General features: G+C 45.3%; 2 protein-coding genes across 2 annotated transcripts in view; one reads left to right on the plus strand and one right to left on the minus strand.

The window, feature by feature from the left end:
- The window catches only part of Maf (MAF bZIP transcription factor), a 332439-nt gene extending 328080 nt beyond the window's left edge, over positions 1-4359 (plus strand). Inside the window, exon 3 of the mRNA XM_057754223.1 lies at positions 68-4359. The gene's annotated coding sequence lies outside the window, so the exon portion shown is untranslated. The remainder of the gene's footprint in view (positions 1-67) is intronic.
- Positions 1-22966, minus strand: part of Wwox (WW domain containing oxidoreductase) — an 858036-nt gene that overhangs the window by 2144 nt on the left and 832926 nt on the right. The window lies entirely within an intron of this gene.

Below are 22966 nucleotides of genomic sequence, written 5' to 3' on the forward strand. Positions count from 1 at the left end.
GTTTGCTGGTAAGAGAGATGGCTTTCTGTCCCTACACAAATGTAACCATTTTTTCCTGCCCCTACAGGGTTGAAATTGTGTTAGATCAGAGTGTCCGTGGACAAACATCCCCATAAATGACTAGAATCATCGGAGCCAGAGTCCTGAGGGACTGTAATTTCAGCAAAATTGCATTTGGGTTTTATTTGGGACTGGTTTCTGAGTCAGGGTCGGTGGCCATATATGCATTGGTCAAATGTAGCCACGTGGCCTGACCGTGGGAGAGGCAGAGAGGAGTGTGTGGAACAGATTTGATATTTGATCATATCTGGCTGCTTGAGCCCCCTGGCTGGGTTCCACCGGACCAGGATTTGAACATCTGGCCTCTGACTGGAGCTTAATTGAACAGTAAATGGTTAGTGACTTCCCGAAGTCCCTCAACATGCTCCCCCAGCGCCCCCTCCCACACAAGCAGTGATTACTTTGGATTCAGAGATCTCTTTCTCAGTTGCTCTCCTTTTACTGACTTGCTACTAGTCTTCACCTTTCGCTGAGCACCCCTGCCAGGGGGTTGTGGAATTCCCCCACATCATTTAAGGAGGAAGAGGGCAGCCAAAGTGCCTCTGACGGATAAGCGGAACACAAGAACAACCCCTCAGCTAACTCAAGCCAAACAGCAACTTGCCCTCTGCTCTCTGCCGAGTCCAGGTGGAGACAGAGCTTTGGATAAACTTTGGGCCATTTCTCTTGGATTTTCCAGCCAAGAATGATCAGGTGACTTGCCATAGACTTCTAAGTGGTGACTGAGAGAATCTAGTCCCTTCACCTCCAAATCCTCCCCTTCTCCCCTTCCCCCAGGCCCTAGATGATTCCCCTATCAGACAGTGCTTCTAATCTCACAACAGACTGTCCGATCCTGAGATAGGACCCAGGGAAGCCACTCAGGAAACTGGCCATCAGAGCTCTTCCACACCTAATGTAGCAAACTGCCACTGTGTCCTTCTAAACGTCATGTGGTCTGCGTGCTTGCATTGCTGAAACGGTGAAGGAATTCTAAAGTCACCCCAATCTTGAGTCAAGCTCACCGGGAGAGGAGGTGTGTCTTCCATCAATGGAAACTCCAAATGATGACAGCTTGGCTGCTTTCACGGAAGTGTGCGTTTGGTGGCTGTGCTGAAAGGCACGCAGCTTTAAAAACCTAGTGATCCATGCATACTCGCTTCAATTCCTTGCCATTGGCCTTAGGGTAGTTTACAACACAAATTCTACTGCCAGTGCCCTCAGCTTTATAAAAGAACACAGAACAGGGTACAAAGGCCACCTTAGCTACCCCAAAGACTGATCGTGTTTTTTGGCAAAGCCTCCCAGCCTGAGCCACGCCATGCGTGCTGTCATTAGCTCTTGCTTTATCTTCTCTTCAGGACAGACAATTAAGTGTTGACAATATCTTGTTGGTTCCATTCCTACTGCCAAGAGGGCTTTTTGGAGAATTTTCTTTTCTGCTCTTCCAACCTTTGAGTGATATCTTTATACCATTCGATGTGGCGACAGTATAAAAAACAAGTTCCCACTTTGGGCTCATCAACTTCTTGGTCTGCATTCCATCAGCCTGAGATGCAGCTGCATTAGTGAGAGCTCATTAGTAAACAAGCCTGTACCGCTGGTAGGAGATGAAACACTTTCAAACTAGTAAGAAAGGGTTTTTTGTTTTTATTTTTGAGCACTTTAATCACCATCAAAAATGATTTTTGTGCCACTATGGGGGCATCAGTAACTAAGTCAGATGAGATGAAAGAGGCATATAAAGAAAACAAGGTTAACAGTGGTGTAATATTTGAAGGTATGACTTGCCATTTGTCAACATTGTTTTACTGATCCATGGTGATAAAATAATAACCCCTTGACATCAGAGTACTGGCTGGAACTGTGGTTCTCTCCCAGATGATTCTTGTTTGTTTGATTCCTTCAGAACAATTTGTCAGGTTGCGTAGACATCACTCATCACAAGAAGCTGGAGAAGTAACACCTCCAGCCACCTCGATGCCATTGGGCTAATGGGTTGACGACCCAGGACTGAGAGGTTCTGGCAAGCCCAGGAGAATTTCTAACCATACTTTTATGCCTTCTGGGTTCTACTCAAACATTTGTGAGTGGCCAGAGTTCAACTGTGACCTTAGCCATTACTATGTATGTAAAATCACCCAGGGTTTTTGTTTGTAGCTTAAGCTGAGAACATCTTGGTAATGGAGGTTCATCGTTTTCCCTAAGAAATCATCTTCCATGTTTGCAATCCCATCTTCCACCTCAGAAAGCTGGGATGCTGATGGGTGGCTGTTCAGAGTTGAGACCCTGAGATTCAAAGGACCTGGCCTTCCAAAATCCTTTGTTGGGATGAAAACGTTAAGTATCTGCCTTCCATCAACATTTATTTGATAACCGCTGGCCAGCAATTTGTAGCCGTCAGCACAAGTTACAAATGAATATTGAGTCCTTTGAGGAAAAAGGTACAGAGGTTTCTGATAAACAACACATGATGTGAAACAACAAAACACAACCACATATTATCGGCGATGCATTACTTACTGCTGTGATGGAATACTCATGTTCTGATAAGAACACATGTTACACAATTAATTTAGCTTTCAGGTGACTCTACTTTAATATGCATGCTTATTTAAAAGGAAGAATAGATTCCCATCTTAAAGTAGATGCAACACAACGCATTTTAAAATACACACAATATCATGGCCCATCTATATTCAAAGACTTGAAAGAGCGGTAGATGTTGGAAGATTGCTTTATTACAGACATATCCACACCAGGACGTTGCACAGCAAATGCTGATTTAATCAATTTATGCAAAAAATAGATTCAGAAATGGGAACACACCATGCAAGCTAGATTAGGCCTGGAGCCTCAAGGGCAGGAAGGAAGGCAGGTAGTGACTGACTGCAGAGATGGGTTAAAAGTGGCGCAGCGCAGTGAGCATTGGGCAAAGGGGGAAAGGCAGGTGCATCATCAGACCCCCAAAGCTTTCATTGCTACTCATCTGGGGTCTCGTAGGCAGAGAATATACTTCCCAAACATGCAGCGGTGCTATAGATAGACCACACTGAGTGGAACAATCAGTCGCAGAGACGAGCATCTCACTACCCTTCCCCTCTCCTAGTAACAGTAATGCTCCTGCAGGAGGGTTGTAAGACTTCTCTCAGAAATATGCAGCATTGCATTCTGGAGTTCATCACCAAATGTCTTGGTGCCTGGGACATAGCTGTTTCCACAAACAAGTATGATTTCCATCTCGGGTTCACGAGGCAAAAACAAGCTGCTCCAAGGGGTGCTGTGCCCCTACTTTACTATCCAAGAACAAGACTGGCCTCATATTCCATAATATTCTGTCTGTTCATAAAGCAAAGTACTTAGCACAGGAATGAGACTCACGCACCTCTCTGACCAGTGACCGAAACGAAAGAACACCTCCATTGCTGCCCACACAACTGAATTATATAATGTTGGGTCAGTGCTTATAAGTCTCCTGGGTTCCAGCACAGTGCAAGGAGGCAGAAGAGAACAAAGAGCTCTATTCTCCAGTGAGTTCCAGCCAACAGTGACTAGCCCAGTAGCTGCGAGGCCTAGCATTTATTGATGGCTAGCATTGGCCAGATGCCTGCAGGCAGCTTCCCAAGCATCATCTTCTACTCTGCATGCTGCTCCATGAGCCAGGAACAACCAGCATCTCCATGTTTAGAGAACCACTTCTATTCAAAGATCAAATCCAACTGGTCCAAAGTCACAGGGACAGTCACAAATGGACTGATTCAGAATCCATGAGTTAGTATAGGAAACCTCCTTCCCAAACTCGCGCCATGAATATGGTCATGTTGACCATTTCTTTCTAGGTGCCTCCTGTTTGACTCAGGCTTCCTCGTGCTATTTTGTCTTCCTCCCCAGGCCATGCCTACTTACAGAACGAGGCCCTGATTTGTCCTAAGTTAAATACACAAGCTGTCATAGGTTCACCTGAAAAATTATCAAAGGAGATTTTTCCACTGTTAGTCAGTGAACTAAATTGAAATTATATCCATTTGGATTAACAACAACAAAAAAATGAAGACTCAGCACCCTATCCATCTATTCAATAGCAAATGACCCTTCATTTAAAAAAAAAAAAGTTACCTGAACATCCAAACAGCCTAGGCTCCCACAAAGCCAGTATGTGCAGTAGGATCAAAACCCAGTGCCATTGTTCTTGACTTCTCAGCAGTCCTCATTGTCCACTATGTTCAGTGAGTCAGGTTCACCTTACTAGACCTGGAAGGAGGTGGGAGATCCTTGGACTCTCCACAGGGCAGGAACCCTGACTGCTCTTAGGGCTGATGAGAGAGGGGGAGTTGATTGGGGGAGGGATATGGGAGCCAGTGGCGGGGAAGAGACAGAAATCTTTAATAAATAATAATAATAATAAAAAAGTTACCTGACTGAAAATGCCACCTCCAGGCACCAGATCTGCCAAGCTAAGGAACATACCCTTTGACTATAGACGTTTTCAAAGCATGAACATCAAAACCAGTAGAATAAATGGCCGTCTGCATGTCCTCTCCATCCTGTCCATATCACAACACTCACGTGCCGAAGTCTGCACGGACTCAGTCAGAAAGGTAGAGTACTTTCGGTTCATTTCCAGAGCCACCCCTATTTCGTAAACTCCCATAGGTGCAGTGTAGGCGCAGGTGCTGACAGGCTCCATTAGACTTGCAAAGCAAAACAACCACCTCCTTCCCTCCAACCCCCAATAAATCCCTAGCATATTAACTCCTACAAATTCCCGACAATTGGTTCCTAAGAAGGCCTTGAACAGTACAGCCTCAGAGACATGCAAATGTTTTGTTTAGAGGCTGAGATGTAAACTTTTTCGTCGCTCTTGGGAGTTCTGCTAATGCACAGGCTGTTCTTAAGCCTTCATTGCAGGGGAGGAGATAGAAACTCTAGAGACTGGATATTTGTGCACAGGCTCTACCAGCGTGAGAAAAAAATGTTCCAGAAAAGTCACATAGAGAACACACAAACCCCTTCACCCTGCAGAAGGGAATGTCTTCAGCTATCGCCGTGGCTTTGACAGTGTGTTCCAGAACTTATTGTTATTGCAAATCCCTTTGCTAAATACAGGCTCACAGCTGTGAAAGATCTTAGGTTCTTTCTCTGGTGACTCGCCCATGAAGGTAAAGCGTGTATTCTCAGGTGTAGGGACAAGCTTGACTGCAGCGACCGAGGGATAGGTAGATAGTGAAATATGCCAACCCATCGTGCTAAACATCATTAGGCCAAACATAGATGATACCCAAATTGCCAAACTCCTCTTGAGCGACATAAAGGAGGAGGAAGAATAATTTAGCTCTCAAATGGCAGCCATACTCTGAGCGCGAGTCTCTGAGATGACCTGATGCATTTCCTGCTGCACTGAAGGAACCCTAAGTAAGACAGTGCCCAATGCCAGTCTCTGACAAAAGACGCAGTTGTCTGGAAATGACCCTGAGGAGTTCTGAGGTGCTGGTTTGAAGACCAAGGTAGAATGGATGGGAAAGACCCTAGCAGTGTTGCTCATCTTACTATGCCGTAGGAAGTTCCAGAAAACCTGGGTTCTAGACAGAAAGTTGGATGGAATTCTTTTAAAACAGAAGAATGTAGCTGCCATTCCTAAAATCTGAAGTCTAAGGAAGGATTAGCTAGCCAACCCCAGCCATTCCGAGGTGTCCAAAGGCGTGTTCGGTTGAGAAGATAAGACCAGAAGATTTTTTTTTTTTCAAATCAGGAGGGTTAGAGGGCAGAGTGACCTCTAAGCTATTGGGGCTCTATGCACACATCAAGGATTATTCTAGACTTTCTCTTAAAGTCCTTTTTCTATTTTCCTCACATCTGCGGATTTTTATAATAGACAGCCCACTGGTTCCATGACAGAATTATTATTTTTGTTTGGTTGGTTGGTTGTTTTTTTCAAGACAGGGTTTCTCTGTAGCTTTGGAGCCTATCCTGGAACTAGCTCTTCTAGCCCAGGCTGGCCTCGAACTCACAGAGATCTGCCTGCCTCTGCCTCCCGAGTGCTGGGATTAAAGGTGTGTGCCGCCACCATCACCCAGCCCATGACAGAATTATGTGTGACCTTAAAGGACTAGCAATATGATATTTAGAATCATTTCACCATCTGAGATCTGTTATTATAACCTTGGGAGGCCCTAGGTACAATTTGGTGGCAAAGGAGGTGGATGACGCTCCTAATGAGAAGAGGGGAAAGGCATGGCTCACGGGTCATCTGCTTGGTTGTCTTGAAGCACACTTACTCCACATTCCATTTGTGCCTGCCCTCATGGCTCTTGAGCAATTCTCATTAGAGGGAAGGGAAGATCTAGTAGATTAGGGCTTGCATATTCATGAAAGACATCCCTGGGCATTCCTCGTTGAGTTGCCCAGAATATGGACACCAACTCAGCTCAACCTAAAGTTCTTTTGCAGATGGAGATTTGTCTTGTGGAGTGGAAATTTGATCTGGAGGATACATCCTTTCATGAGTTACTTTGATATGGTCCATCAGAAGGGCCATAGAATCTTGCCATTGAAATAAGCATCTTAGAGCATAATCGAGCCTACCACTGTAATAGTCTAACTGGTCCACCTCAATGCCAGGGCTGAAGAACCACTGAGTATTCATAAGAGATAAAAGAAGACATCTGGCTGGTGTTAATTTGAAACATATTACATTTTACTTCTTTAACCTTGGTTATAGCCACTCATATATATATATCTATATATACTGTATATACATGTATGCTTCTGTATTTACCATGTATACTGAAATAAACCTTTAAAATGATTGCCAGGCAGAATTAATGGGTTTGGTTCTCATAGATGGTTCCTAGTATAAGTGAAACACAGAGTTTCTCCCTTTTCTTCTGCACAGAAAAGCTTCGTTCCACTTGCCTGTCTTTTTATCTCTTCAAAGTAAAATAATAATAACAAAAATATAACCTGACTGTGGAGAGCAGGCAGAATTTCAGGGCACACCTCAAACAAGCTGTTTAGACTGTTGTGGCCGACAGTCCCTACAAACCTATGCCACTGGAAAATCGTACAAAAAGAAATAAAAATACTGGGGTTGGAGATGGGAAACACAGGATCTCTGATACGACCATATCAAGGTAAGAAATGAACTCTTAATCGGTTATCCCGGCATGAATTGAGAAGGTGCATCTTGCCCTAATTCAGCACTCATTGGCAGCTCCCAGCCCCCATGGCCAGCCCTGCCATGTCAAACAAGGCCCATCCTCATTTAGCCATGCATGTTTTTCTTTGAGAACTCCTTTGGACAGATCATTTCTCTGGCTTGAAGATGTCGGCCTTGCTAATGTTTCATTCAGAACACACTGTGGCGAGCATCTCGTTTGTGACTACTTCCATAATGAATGGTGATCACTCAGGCACCGCCTTTACACACAGATCTCTTCTCGGTGGTCCAGGGGCTAATGAGAAACAGTAGATATTTCACTAACCAGCAGCTTGTTGCTAGTTAGTGGGAAACAATCAGGTGTACTGTTGCTTTAATTGCCAGAGTAAAGAATCCTGTCTGGGTTAGAGAGCCTTTTTAAAGCACTTGATACGAATACACCAGAAACAAAACAAAAAAAATTTAAAAATTGCATTCTATCATGCAAATATTATCTAAATATGCATGTGCTAACTACTCAGCTACTGTATTTTAGGAAATACAATTAGGCTGCCTTTCTTTTCTCCTATGTAGACTGTAAATAACTGTAGATCTTTCTCTTGCTTCTGTATGTAAATATATGTAAATACCAACACACTATGCATGTTGATATTCTAGGCGATTTCAGGTACTTTTATAATCTGAAGGCATGTACTTGAACTGGTTTGTTAAAAGGGGAAAGGGGGAAAACTCTCTCAGACTCTTTAAAGCTGAACAGAAATTAAAGCTTTCTTCCTAGACTGGCGTGGTGTCTTTTGTTTGCTTTCTCCACCATGAATGGACCCTAGCAGGGCTTCTCATCTTACAGGAAGGCACGGCTGAGAACAGACCCGAAAACCATAGCTTTCACACACTTTTCTTAGGTGTACGAAACCAATTCTAGAGCCACAGGTAGCTTCGTTGATGTCTTCATTTGTGCCCACCCACCCCCAAATCATGTGAAGATAATTCTTGTTTACATCTTAGATGCCAAGCACAGTCTCAATATCATATAAGAGGGTCCTGTTCTACCCATTTAAAAGGTGTTGAACCTGAGCCACATTAAGACTAGGTACTTGTCGAAAAGGACAAAATGATTAAATTCCACCAAAACTCGGATTTTCTTCTTCCTTGCACACATAAGATCTTTGAACTCACTCTGAAAAATGACAGAAAAATAATTTAGGCTTTGTGGGCCCTACAGTTTCTGTTGCAAGAATTCAAGTTTAGCACTGTTTTCGCGAAAGGAGTCATGAGCAATATGCACAGAGATGAATATGACTGTGTCCCAATAAAACTTTACTTATGCAATCAATCAATGGGCCAGATTTAGCCTCCAGGCAACAGTTTGTCAACTTATGCCCCACATATTATCAAAACTAAGTATCTCTTCAACAGAGCATTCAGAGTTCCTTCTGAGTGTGTGTATATACGTTTTGAATGGACTAGGGAAATACTTTGATCAACTGAAAATTTCTCTAATCTGGTTCCTGGAAGTACCAACACTCTTGGAGGAAGTCATGGAATAATGAGGTGAGCAGGAATGAAATCCCCGAGTTTATAAATCAAGCTATCTGCCTCAGACAAAAGACACTGCCAGGTTTCAATTTAGTTATCTCTTATTTTTATAAATGCGGATAGAGTAGGAAACTTAAGAAAGACAAAGCGAAAGAGAAAAGAAAAGAAACTGAACAACTCTCAGACTTTAACGAGAGGAAAGAGGCCATTACTTCAGGTATCTATGGAAACCAAGCAGCCTGCTAACTTCTTTAATGGTTGGCAAACAGCATTTGTGTTTGAAGATGTTCTGCCCAAGTATGATGCTACGGTGTAAATGCATTAATTGACAGTTTCCTTGGGGACTTCTTTTTATTGAAGTTTTCAAACCTAATTTGATGGCAGAAGAAGCTCTGGAGCCCTTGAAGAATGCTGTAGCATCGGTTCTCGAGAACGCAAAACCAGCATGGGCATCGCACACACACACAGAGTCAACTCTCTCCGCTGTCTCACAGCACAAGCGCAAACACAGCCTTTGCTGTCCCTCTAAGCAATCCACCTTATCATGGAGAGGCCCTTTCTAATCCCCCTCCCACCCCAGTGTGAGCCTTTAGGAACTCTTGTGTCCTGGGAGGGACTGGAGGAAAAGGGATGATCTGATGTTGCACAGAGTGTGTGGCTGTATCAAAGAGTTCAGTCTCTTGTGGTTGTGAGACAAGCTAGTAAGCTATGATTTATGGCGTGAGGACCACAGTGGGTAAGGGACAGATAGCTACGCCATGCAGTGAGAACTTGGGTATGGAGCGTCTATTTCATCCGTGTTGGGAGGGCATGGGGGGGAAGAGGGAGAAAGAGAGAGAGATAGAGGGACAGAGAGAAAAGGAAAGATATCTCTCTTCAAAGACAGTTGGGGAGAGACGCTCACTGATGGTGGCATAAGCGAGTGAATGAGTGCCCTAATAGTTAAGGGCAGGGACAGTGTAGAACGGATCAGGGCTGGAAAGACGGCTCAATGGTTTAGAGCACTTACACCGTATCAGAGGACCACAGTTCAATTCCCATCACCCACATCAAGGAACCTCACAAGTGCGTGGATGTCCTGCTCTAAAAGGTCTGGAGCTTTCTTTTGGCCTATGTCTGAGCACCACCCCCACACATATGCCCATAACTAAATACTTCTAAAGTATAGAATCTATGCATTAGTTAGATGGTTGACACAGTATTCTTTTTACCAATTTTTTCTTACATGCACGTGTACATGTGTATGCATTTACATGAATGTATGTACATGCACATGTGTGTTTATGTATGTGCATGTGTGTCTGTGTGCATGTGCAGAGGACCAAAGATAATGACGGTTGTCTTCCTCGATCGCCCTCGCCTTTGCTCCCTAAGACTCTACTGAACCTATTATTTCCAGGTAGTTTAACTGGCCACCTTGCCCTCAGGATTTCCAATCTCTGCATCCCCAAATTCTGTGATTAAAGGTGACCCCCACACTTGGGAGCTTTTATGTGGGCTCAGAGAATCCAGCTCCCAGTCTTCATACTCAGTGCTCCAACCACTGAGTCATCTCCCCAGGCTCCACCCCACCCTAGCGTTCTCTCAAATGTCCTATCTGAAAACTTGATAGATTTGAAAAAAATACATGTATCTATCCTTAAGGAGCATTAATTTTACAAATGAGATAACTGAGGTACGGAAATGGTGTTGGCTGGCTTACTGCCTACCGCAGACCTGGACAGGTACTTCCTTTATGAAAAGCATGAGCCTAGCTCCCACACCCTCTCCTAATGTGTCTGTGCGCTCCTGTAACACAGCTTCTATGTCTGATTCTCTTAATCTTCCCACTGAACACTTGCTTTAAAACACAAACATGAAGGGCTGAAGAAACGGCCCAGTGGTTAAAAGCCCTTGCTGCTTTTGCAGAGAACCTGAATTCAGTTCCCAGCACCCACCTGGCTATTAACAACCAACCTGTAACTCCAGTTCCAGAGGGTTTGAGGCCCTCTTCTGACATCTTTGAGCACTGCACACACAAGTTAAACAGACATTCATTCTGGTAAAACACCCATAGGCATAACATAAAAATAGATATTTTTAAAAAGAAAAAGAGATAAAAATGAACTTTATAATAGTATTCTTAGTAGGCTGCAGTGGAATCTTGTGGTCCCACAACTCAAGAGCCCAGAAACAGCATGCTAGCATATCACAGGTTATCTACTGAGTGATAATAAATGTGAGTTTGTATCCCTCCCACAGGTGGCTGTTTAAGCTGACTTTGAACTCTAAAGCACTGAAAGTCGAAGGTCATGAGCACACTGTAGATGCCTATGATTTAAACCCAGAATTCACCCTGGTGGAGGCTGGCAGACGGCATGGGAGTGAAGTATATAGAAATAAGTGCCTTGGCTAAGGGTGTCATAACAGAGCCTGATACATTGCCTGCCTGGGCCACTGATCTTACGGGCAGCTACATCTTTTCTATGCAGAACCCCAGCAACCTTCTTTCCCTCTTCTGAACCCCATTGCCAATTCCTTCCAACTCACGCATCCAAAGGCGTCATTTCTGCCTGCAAGTGAGGCCATGCCCACACTGTCCCAGGCAAACTTCCAGGGGTTCTGCAGGCTGGCAAGGCATGGGTTAATGACTCAGTATGTGAGGGTCACCTGGCAAATCCACCTGGTCAGGGCAGTCTCCTGACAAGACCACTCCACCTGAAACTCTCCAGCCCTCACGGCGGAGAAAAATGCTGAACTCACGAAAATGGGGTACGCCCAGGAACACCTTACTCTGCTTTCCCAATTCAGCCTCTCACAAACGCCCAGCTTGGAGAAAGGAAGGCACACAACAGCTTGCTCCCCAGCACGGAGTCAGCGAGAATGCAAGCTGGCTGTGCAGCTGGTCTGCAGAGTGTCGAGGTGGTAAAAGGCCTGTCCTCTGCTGGCACGGCCTTGACGTTCAGAACCGAGTGGTATTTACAGGACATGGACCCTAGATACGGGTCTGGATGCTTTCCACGGCACTCTGGAGATGCCAAGAGGTAGAAGTTTTATTGAATTCTTACAAGAGTACTGTGGAGTGTTATTAACCCATTTTGTTAATAGAAAACCTGAAGCTCAAGCAAGTCATAAAGCCACTGGGCTGAGTCAGGCACGCTAAACGTAAACTGATGTTTACTGATAAAAACTGATGAGGTTAGATATTGACTCAATGTGGTCCCCATAACCTAAAGCTGCCTCCATCCAGCCACTTCCCTGGCCCAAGGCAACCGCAGGTTTGAACGTGTTATTTTATCAGTAACGAGTCCTAAACAGCATTCTAGAAGCTTCACCTCTCTGCCTCATTACACAGCAACAACTCTGAAGAGGTATTAACAGTTCTGCTTTAAACGTGAGGAGACCGATGGTCAGCTAACCCAGAAATACGAGGGTAGGATTCCAATCAGAACCTGACCCTAGTCTGCATGGTGCCCCTGGCTCACCAGAGGACCAGAGCTCCCTGGGAACAGTGGATTTCTGCTAGTGGGATCTCTACATCCCTACAGCTAACGATGTCAACCCCTCCTCAAAAAGCTCTTGTTGAGAGGGCAGGCCTGGAACCCTGCAGGGAGCGAAGGGGGGGGGAATTCAGACAGGAAAGTGCAAGGGGTGGGAATGGAGCCTAGGTATAAGGGACAGCAGGGCTGAGAGAGATTGGGAACAATACTGGGAGAGGAAATCCTGGGACTAGGCATTATTCTTCAGACAGCCGCAGAAATGGGTCTAAATTGGCTCGAAATTCACTCCTTTGCCCAACAACGCAAACCAGCTGGGAAGATCTCTTTGGCATCCAGAAGCATCCAACACACACAGAGTGCACACTGTTAGGCTGAAAGACCTGGGGTCTTATTGTTCCCAGTGTCAGGGCCAAGGAGAAGAACAAGACGTTTGCTGACATTGCACCTCTGTAGCTTCAACTAAGGTGCCAGGCCTTAGGCTGCCTTTGGTTTTGTTCCCTCCTCAAGTGAAGATGCAAACAGGCTCCTGCACAGGCGACTATAAGAGAAGAGTCTGTCTCAGGGCTTGGTGACGTCACAATCCTCGCCTTCCAAAACGACATTTTAAACACAAGTTCCCTAGCTCTCAGTGAGAGTTTCTGTCTCAGGAAACAAGGAAGGAAGGTGGCTTCTGAGAAATGACCTTTAAGAACGACCTCTGGCCTCTACATACATGCACACACATGTGCATGAGCATGCCCCAGCAAACGTAAACACACACATTAAGTGGAAACCAATGACACAGGAAAAGAAAAAGAGAAACTGTCTTTCTCCTCTTGATTGACATTCCCACAACACTAGAATACAGAATGTGAAATTGATGCAGATACTGATTTTTGCTGTTTTTTTTTTTTAATTAGACTCAATCTCAAACCCTCTCATGGCTAGCTCCCTCAGAGAACATAGGTTCCCATATAGACCTTTGACCCACCTTTGTAGGTTTCCCCTGCCTATTTCTGCCTCCTTGTACCTGTCCATGCATGGACTACATTCATGGCTTTAGATCAGGCCTGGGACACTGCATTGGATGCTGTGGTACTCGCTGAAATGCCCACTCTGTATCAAGGGGATTTCTAGGTCACAAGGCTATTGCCTTTGGAAGGATGAGTCCTCTTCTGGGATTGTGCTTAACCAAAGTGCACTTCCTTAAGCCTAGCTAGATCCTTTCCAAGAAGCAGTCTCCGTCAGTGACTCTCCTGTCTCTTTATCCCACTGGATATACTCTCTGAAGGGCTACCCAGGCCTCAGAGCCTGCCTGGGACTGTCCAAACCACCTGTTACGGCACAGTCCCTGCTCCGTTCCCTCCGTGTGCCACATTCCCTCACAGGTGAGCATCCTAGGCTATGTTCCAATCATACTGCCAAGTACCATCCTTAGCTTCCCAGGATACCCAGCCTTCAACCTCCAGACAGCAAGGTAACTGGGAAATACTCTGACATACACTGCCTGCTTTTTCTTCTTCTGAGGTCATGCCATCCAATGCATTTCACTCACTTTGAGAATGGTGTCAGACGATGCACGAAATATCCTCACTGTAGCCAGCCCCGTCTACTCTCAACAGACAGTGGCCAGCTGTGGTGGTAAGAGAGCATCTGCTTATGCTCTTCTCCTCTTCTATTACCCCTTCCCACCTACCCCCCCACACACACACTAGGGGACACAAATGCTTTTGCAGGGTATCTAGTTAAAAATGATGGCTTCCATCCAAACATCTGTGCCTGTCTCAGAAACTACTAAAAGTCTACTATCTGGGGGAAGCATTTACTTGGTGATCAAGAAAGCTTTGAAAGGTGGAAAAGTGACGGCTCCTGACTCATCGGAGTGGGATTCCCTCACCCCAGAAGAAGAAGGGATTAAAATGAGCCACCACACATGATGGAAACTGGGCATGGAAAGGAGGTGGCAGATATGAGCGAGATGGTGAGGACTGGAGGAATCCACTGTGACCTTCTGTAATGTCCCAGAAAGCACCTCCCTCAGGGCAGCCAACCCATCGCCACCTCAATAACCATGAAATGAATGAATGATTGAATGAATGAGCAGGTAGATGTTGGATGGATAAACAAATGAGCAAGTGGAATATGGATAGATGGATGGGCACCTAGATGGATGGATGAATGAATGAATGGATTAGTGAAAATCAATTAAACAAGAATTGAACAAATAACCACTCAGCTGTTTGAGAGCAGAGCTTGGCACCTTTCACACCAAAGGAAGGCGTGCTGTGACCATGACTCACTAGTGGTCACTTAGACTTTAAAAATACACACACTCCTTGTCTGAGCTGGCAGGAAGAGTTTCTCTCCCTGGAGCAGAGCTCTCTGCCTACCTAACACGGCGTGAGGCGTTAAGCTCCGATATCTGGAAATACCCCGATGACTAATTCCCATCCCTTCTCCGGAGGAGGAGAAAGCTGTCCGCAATGTGAATGCCCCAGATTCCTGGTCAGTTCATGTAAGGCATTTCGAGCCATGGCAGCGTTTAAAGCCATTTTTAGCTTCAATCACCTGATGAGTGGTGTGCCCAAAATACACGATCTCTCACTCCCTCAAACTCCCTGTTTCCTCACTAATTTTATTGACAGTGGTTACCGTACTCTAAGTACTTCCCCCATTGAAGAGAAGGCTTATAAACACACATCGCAACAGCAAATAGATGTCTATTCAGTGGACTCTCCTGCCACAGCTCCTGGGCTCCTCCAGCTCGGGTACCTTAGGCTGACCCCAGCTCTGCCAGGTGGTGGGTGGACAATAGGTACTCTTTGTCGTGGCTGATTTGGTGGGGTTTGTGCACTGAAAACTTTCTGTTCATCCCAAATAGGATTAGATAGAAGCTTTTCCCAAATGATGTCTGCAGATCGAGTAAGACTTGAGCTCTGACTAACTGAACATAAGAAAATGGGGGAGGGGCTTTTATTAAGCAGAGAAAGAGAAAGACCCTTTCTTTGAGCAGTGTAGCTATGATGAAACACATGGAAAGCTCAGAAAAGCAAAAGATTCAGGTCCTCTCTCAAAACCTATACTCTGATTTCACTCGCACTCTGATTGCCTTTCCCTCCAAGAAATAGAAATCCTCTCACTCTTATCGCCTTTACCAGCGTCTTATGGTACATTTGTTTGCTTTGAATACACGGTTTTGTTTGACAATATGGACAAACAGATTCAGTCATAATCCAAAAACGTGCAGGTTCCACAAAGGGGCTAATGAGACCCATGAGTCCTCAGACTTCTTTGTAAAAGGATTGAGAGTAGGTAGCTTAGAATCTGCAGGGTGTATTGTTACAAGAAATGAACCCACTCTTGTGGTGCCAAAGTAGCTACAGCTGTGTTCTAATAAAACTTTATTCACAAACATAGCCAGGCAACATGATTTGGCGCATGGACTGCAGTTTGCAGACCCCTGTTCTATAAACTCAACAATTAAGCAACAGAGTTCGCCTTCTGAATGATTCCCCTTCCTTGATAAAATGGACTTGATGTCTCATTGGCTCTTTTGTCCAAGTTTTACTTCAGTTTTGTCCAAGTCGAAAACATCATAAAAAACATTTCCTTTGCTTGTACTTGGATCTAAACCTGGGGCCTCGCACACGTTAGGCAAGAACTATTATCATTAAACTCCATCTCCAGCCCTGAGAATTCTTTTTAAGAGAAGGTGTCTCGTATTCTCTGCCGACCTCAAACATCCCATGACCTCAAATTTCTGTTCCTTCTGCCTCCACTTCCCAAGGGCTTTGGTTTCAGCTTGGGCCACCCCAGGTGGGTTATACCGCACTTTTCTCAAAGCGGTGACAAAATGCTGAGACAGAAGCCACTGAAGATCTCCCTGGGCTCACTGTTTCAGGGGCCATCAGGACACAGAAGGGAAGACAGCTGGGGAAGCTCCGCCTGTGGAGGCATGTAGCTACTGTCTCCATCCATTCATCATGGCTAGAGGGCTGGACTATACCTTCAAAGGTCCGCCCACAGTGGCCCCTCTGTCAGCTGGGCAAGCTTAACTTTCTCCAGGTTCCATAAGTCCTTCCACAGCACTGCCAGTTGGGCACCAAGTGTTCAAACACACGAGCCTGTAAGGAGCTCAAACCATCACTACCCTCTCGCCCCATTCTATTCTATCTTAAAACTAAGAAATATATAAGAGTTAAATCACCTAAAAAATAAAAAGACACCTTTCTCAGATCAATGTCAAGGTGAAAAACAGCTGCTCTAACTCTTCTCATGGGAAGGAGGCAATGATTTTGTGTTCCAAAGATTTCAATAGACAAGCAAATAAGGGAGATAGGAAGAAAGTCCCACCCTTGCTCGCTCCTCATGTCCTGGTCAACAGCTATTAGAAAAGAGAATCTCCGACCCCTTTGATTGGAACAGGAAGCACTATAAATAAGCATTCTTTGAGAAATATACATTCCTAAAAGAGACCTCTGTAATCTGCTCAGTCAGGTCTTTCAGAAGTCAACACACCATGCTAGCAAAAGAACTCCCCATGGGATTAGATAAAAACACTTCTTGCACAGGGTCCAAATCCCAAGAAGCCAAGTAAAAACCAGCATCAGTAGTGTGAGCATCTGCGGCCGCAATACTCCTAAGATTGGATGGGCGCCAGAGACGAAAGCATCCCCAGGAGCTTTTGGACCAGGGTGGAAAAACAGAAAAGGGACCCCATATAAAAGCTAAGTGTAACACAAGAACAGACACCAGAGCTTACACTCAGACTTCCGCACATATGTCCCTCTACTTACACAATAGATGTGTACACATGTGCACACTCAAGCAAAGACAGAGTTCCAAGCCCAGGAACCACCAATGTCTCCCTGTTCATACAGATCTTTTTCTCTATATAGTGACTTTTTCCATCAACACCAGCAAGTCCCTGTCAACTCTTCAATGCAAAATTTGAAGGCTTTTTACTATATGTCACAATACAGATTTGAATGCAATAAAGACTATAATTATTGAGCATTTATGAGAAGTAATATTTTCCCTCTGATGCACGCTAGCTCGGCTGTTCACAAGCAAGCGTGAATACTAATCCTAAGGTTGCTGCCCGCCTCCTTCGGTGCCTCCTCCGTGACAGAAATTGAAGAAGCTCTGAGCAGGCCCAGGACAACCTGCATTGCTCTCCATCCATGACCCCTGGAGATCAGTGTGAGTCGGGCAAGGGATTTGGAAATAAAAGTGGCGATCTTCTGCTGTGGGTTAAACATCAGGCCTCAGCGCAAAGAGGTTTGGAAGGCTCAACCCAGCACACGCGACTGCGCCTCCTAAAGATCCCGCTTGGCAACAGATGGCTTGCAAGGGCTGAATTGCTGTATAAACATTTCCCTGAAAGTTTGATCTCCTAAGTGTGGAAAATTAGGCAAAACAAAAGGAAAATGATTCTCAGAGGCACTTCAATTAGTAATTTGTAATTTCTCTGACAGTGCATGCTGTGTTCCACACCCGTGCAAATATCCTCCAGCGAAGGAGATCTGGAGGTCTTGCAAAGAAATCCAGAAACTAAAAGAAGTCATATGATCACCAACAAAAAGGGGGGGGGGGGGCACGCTGACCAGAGACGTGTGCTTCGCGACAGCAGTCATGACTCTGAGCTGTGTCTGAAACCACAGATGAGTAGGCACCTGCTTCCCAGACCTTTCCTCTTTGTGCTCTGTGTGTGTGTGTGTCTGTGTGTGTCTCTGTGTGTGTCTGTGTGTGTGTCTGTGTGTCTGTGTGTCTGTGTGTGTCACATGCCAGGAAGAACATAGATGAAAACATGTCCGCATTTTCCCACTGTCAACCATGGGCCATCTGGGGAAGAGAAAGGAGAGCCCCAGGGGACATAGGAGGAGGACCGGTGCCTGTGGGAGCACCACTGCACCCAGAGATAAGCACAAGTGAGCACCCCCACATCTAAAGACCACATCCATCTCTGGAGAGGGAATATTGGCACCTGAGGTTCAGAACCACTCATAGTTTTATTTGCCTTCCGTTTCTAGTGATATAAAAGACAGAGAAGACTTCAGAGACTAGAGGAAAATTCGCGCCCAGGAAGCATTCAATAAATACACGGGAAACTGATGTGTGGAGCACTGTTCTAGCCACGTTTCTGTTGCTATGGTAAAAGCGACTTAGGAAAGGAGTTCATTCAGCGTGCAGTTCTCGGTTATAGTCCATTGCTTTGGGTAAGTTACTGAGGCAGGAGCTTGAGGCAGCTGGCCTCACCCCATTCACAGGCAAGAGCAAAGGTCAATGCACCATGCTGTCGTCTTGCTTGTTGCTTAAGCTCAGCTAGCTTTCTTCTTCCACCATTCAGTGCCACTGCCTAGGAAATGGTGCTGCTCACAGTGGGTTAGCTCTTCCTCTGTCAGTGAACCGTCAAGACAACCCCTGACAGACATGGCCACAGGCGAACCTGCTCTCCATAATCTTGGTGAGCCTCTCTTCCCAGGTGATTCTAGGCTGTGTCGAATTGTCAGTTAAAATTAACCAGCACTGGTACTGAAACAAGGTTGATGGTAATTACACCATGTGTGTAGGTAAATTTGATTAGCTTTCATGAGAACTCTATGCAACATGGAAACAGAAGATCAGGTTTTAAAGGTCATACTTAGAGACATCAATACATGAAACCATGCTTAAAGCTTCCCCAATACTAAAACAAAACAAAGGACATGAACAAAACTCTATGTGGCGATTACTGGTAATAACTACTCTAAAGAAGAGGAAGAAATTCTTTCTCATTTAAGGAATCCTCCACAGTCATCTTAGTAAGTGGGATTTAAACCCAGGAAGTTGGGTTCAGAGTCTATGAGTTTATAATTACTGCCAGAGTCCTTCTAGGTTCTGCTCTGAGCACTGAAACAGTAAGTCTTGTCTTTTGCTGAGTGACTAATATTTCTGCAGCAGCCTTAGTTTTGAAATTGCCCTGTGATTCTTTGATACCTGTCAGGCTACTGGCCTCCTTTGGATTCAGGGACAAATTATATAGTGAGCCTACAGTAAAATGTTAACCCACAGAAAATCTGGCCCAGGGGAGGGAGGATGGGGCCAGGGAGTGAGGAGTGAGAATGTGGAACTTCCCTGAAGTGTAGGGATGACAAATAGTGCCTAGCTCAACACATCAGATTTTCCAAAATGGCAACTGTCTTGCATTAGCAAGAGCACTGCCATTACTACTAGCCATGAGCCAAAGTGTGCCCAAAATGTATGTTGAAGGCCTATGCCTCGGGGTGCTATCTTCTTTGAAAACAGATATGATTATATTATATTGTAGAGGTAATTAGTTAAGATGAAGTCACATTGGAGGGGAGTGGGTCCTTGACCCCTTAAAACTGCTACCCTTGAAAAGTAGAGGAGACACTTAAGGAAATGTTCACCATCCTTAGTCATCAGAGAAATACAAATCAAAACAACTCTGAGATTCCATATTACACCTGTATGAATGGCCAAGATTAAAAACACTGATGACAACATAAGCTGAAGAGGTTATGGGGTAAAGGGAATACTCCTGCTAGTGGGAATACAAGCTGGTACAACCCCTTTAGATGTCAGTGTGGTGATTTCTCAGAAAATTAGGAAACAACTTTTCTCAAGACACTGTAATACTACTTTTGGGTATATATCCAAAGGAGGCTCAATTGTGCCACAAGGACATGTGCTCAACTATGTTCATACCAGCATTTTTTTTGTCATAGCTAGAACCTGGAAACAACCTAAATCCCCTTTAACTGAAGAATTGGGTGAGGAAAATGTGGTACATTTACACAATAGAGTACTACACAGCAGAAAAAAATAATGACCACACACAGAGGATGCCAATGGGCAGAGAGGCAGAGGGAAACCGAGTACTGCCAAGGATACAGCAGGAGTTAGAAGATGTGGGGCTCTCTAGAACCCTCAGAGGAAGTAAGAACCTTCCAGAACCTTGACCTTGGACCTCAGCACTAGGGATAAGCACTCGGGATAAGCCCATCCAGCTTATATGCTTGGAATATAATTCTCAGTGCAAGTATCTATGGACCAAGTAGCTTTATGAGCATTCTCACTGTGGGCCTAGGTCTCTGCCTATCAACCTCAAGTAGCTCAGCATAGTCCGGAGTATATTCTAGAATGCTCATGCCTTGAGTCACAGGCTAGACCATGTGAGGCAATACAAGTCATGTGAAGGATCCAGAAAGATTTGAAGACATACTCAAGAATATCAGGTGTATATACAAAGAGAGAGAAAGAGAGAGAGGGGGGGGTATCTTCTATGTGTGTACATCTTACCATATCTTTTCCTAATATCAGCCCTGAGCATATGTCTGAGCTCTAATATCAGTACCCAATCATCAACATCTTCTTCTTCATGTCACTTTCTAGAACTCAGAAGGGGCCTTCCTCTTGCAAGGCAGTGATCAAAGCTACCCACCCCGTGAGCCACACACACGCTCATCCATCCTCAGCTTCATTCCTTCGCTGATTCCTTCCACCTGTCTTCCACCACCACAGAGAAGGACAATCCAGAACAGTATCCTCCAAACATCTGGCCATTATAAGACATCTCACAAAAGGACCCTGCTCACATCTGACAACCCACCAGGAAAGTTGAAAACGTGCTTGTCTCTGACAGTGATCAGGGCAGAGAAGCCTGTTCTAAGGTTACCTGGGTGACAGAGTGGGTGGTGGGGATGGGTCACCAGGGTGTCTCTCTTATCTAGTAATAATAATAAAAAAAACAGCCCCCGGGGGAAATATGGTCAAAGACACCTAATCGTAACCTTTTTTCGAGAATACTATAAGTGGATAGGAGTGGGAAGGTAGGCGGCTCACCAGGGAGGCACTAAAGCTCTGTGAGGTTGGAGGTTGGTTTCCCAGGGAGATTTCCTCTGCTCTGATTGGATAAGGGGAGTTTCCTGTCTGACTCAGTGGCTTGACCAGAGAGCAGGGCTGTTGAGAACTAATTCTGAGCTCTAGCACTCTGAATGTAAGAAAAGAACCAGTTTTCCCTTTGATTCATAGAGGGGAAGGGACTTCTCCCCCTCAGCTTTGCAAACAGGTCATTAGTTCAAGGAAACACAGCTGCGGGTTTTCTCTTCTCTAGGTCTCTGGACTCACAGGGAGGCCAGAAGGATGGATGCCATTCTCCAGGCAACTGTTTTTTGTGTTTCCTGCTTCTTATAAACAGCACCAATGTTAGTGCCAGGGACAGCTCTAACCTTACAATCCTTTAAGGTTTAAAAGAAGCCTCTTACAGCCAGCAATTATCCAAAAATAGCCATCCCTTCGTGCTTTCTTGACTGATAACTTTTCATCACCTTCCCCCTCGAGCCAACTGTATCATCGCCAGGAGCATGGGGGAAATGGGAACGAAATTAGCTGGAGGAGTTATCAGCCCTGGCTGCCTTTGGTACCTCCTTTTCTGGACGCTATCTTTGTCTTCCGAGACTCCTCTTCTTCTGGGAAAGGTGGTTCAATCCCAGGGTCAGATATGAGTCACCAAGGTGCTGGAAGGTTGAGCCAAGAGGAGGAACCATCTTGATTCCCAGGAGAAGCAGGTACAGGCTGGCACCATGGGGTTAGTATTACAATTGCAAAACCTGCTCAGGGATCGATTTTAAGAGCCCTGAGGACAAGAGCCTAGCCAGTGTCCTTTAGTCAATGTGTAACAAAATGGCAGGGAGACCCACGGCATGGAGGTCGGTGTATTCCTCATAGATGAACCTATTGATTTCAGGTCTCTGGCCTTATAAGATTGTTTGGATGCTTTGTTCATTGTTACTGCTTGCCACTGGGTGGGGAATGGAAAAGTTTTGGTTGAGCGGGTGAACAGAAGATCCCCTCTATGAACCATTTCTCTCGACTCTCCCGTCTGGACTCCTGCCTCCATGCATTCGAGTGATTTGTCAAAGGTGCACGTGACGGCACATGGAAGGGCAAGGTCAACAGTCTATTCAGGTGACCTCGTAGTGACCGCTGCTCGTAATGGCTGCTACTTTGCCCCACTCCCTGCAGAACACTGGGCAGTGTCCTCATTTGCCTCCTCTGGAGAAAACTCTGGCAAGAAAGTGTCCTAACAACACAGTCACGGAGACAAAGAGGCCTCAGGAGGGGAGAGAGGTGATTCCCACGGTACTAGTGATGCACCGGATTGTTGTGACCAAATAACTCACAAGCGACTGAAAGGAAGAAGCGTTTATCTAGTCTTACACTCGAAGGTGGGGAAGACATGAAGGCCGGAGTGTGAGGCAGCTGGTTACACTGTGTCCATGGTCAGGAAACAAAGGGTGGACAGGAAGTGGTGCCGGACTTTAAAACCTTAGGCCCCATTGCCAAGTGACTCACTTTGCTCCCTAAGCACCATCTAAAACAGTGCCGCCATCTGGGGACTAAGCACTCAAACATATGAGCCTATGTCACATTCAAACCACAGCAACCACCAAAGCATGGCTCTGGAGTCGTCCTCCAGAGACCTTTGAGGATATAATAAGGGCAATGAGAGACGGTGAGAGAGTCGGTGGGACTTGAAGAAAGGGACACAGGCTTGAAAGGCACAGAGATTCTGAGTCACATCCCAGCTCGCCGTCATCTTGGTTCGGTTTTGTCAACTTGATACAAGCATCTCAAAAGAGGAGATCTCACTGAGTAACTGCTTCATCAGATTGATCAGGAAGAAAGCCTATGGGGGTATTTTCTTGATTAAGGAGTGACGTGGAGGGGCTCAGTCCACTGTGAGTGGTGCCATTCCTTAGCAGGTGGGCCT

This window comes from Chionomys nivalis, chromosome 21 (genome assembly GCF_950005125.1).
Source record: "Chionomys nivalis chromosome 21, mChiNiv1.1, whole genome shotgun sequence".
NCBI lineage: Eukaryota > Metazoa > Chordata > Mammalia > Rodentia > Cricetidae > Chionomys > Chionomys nivalis.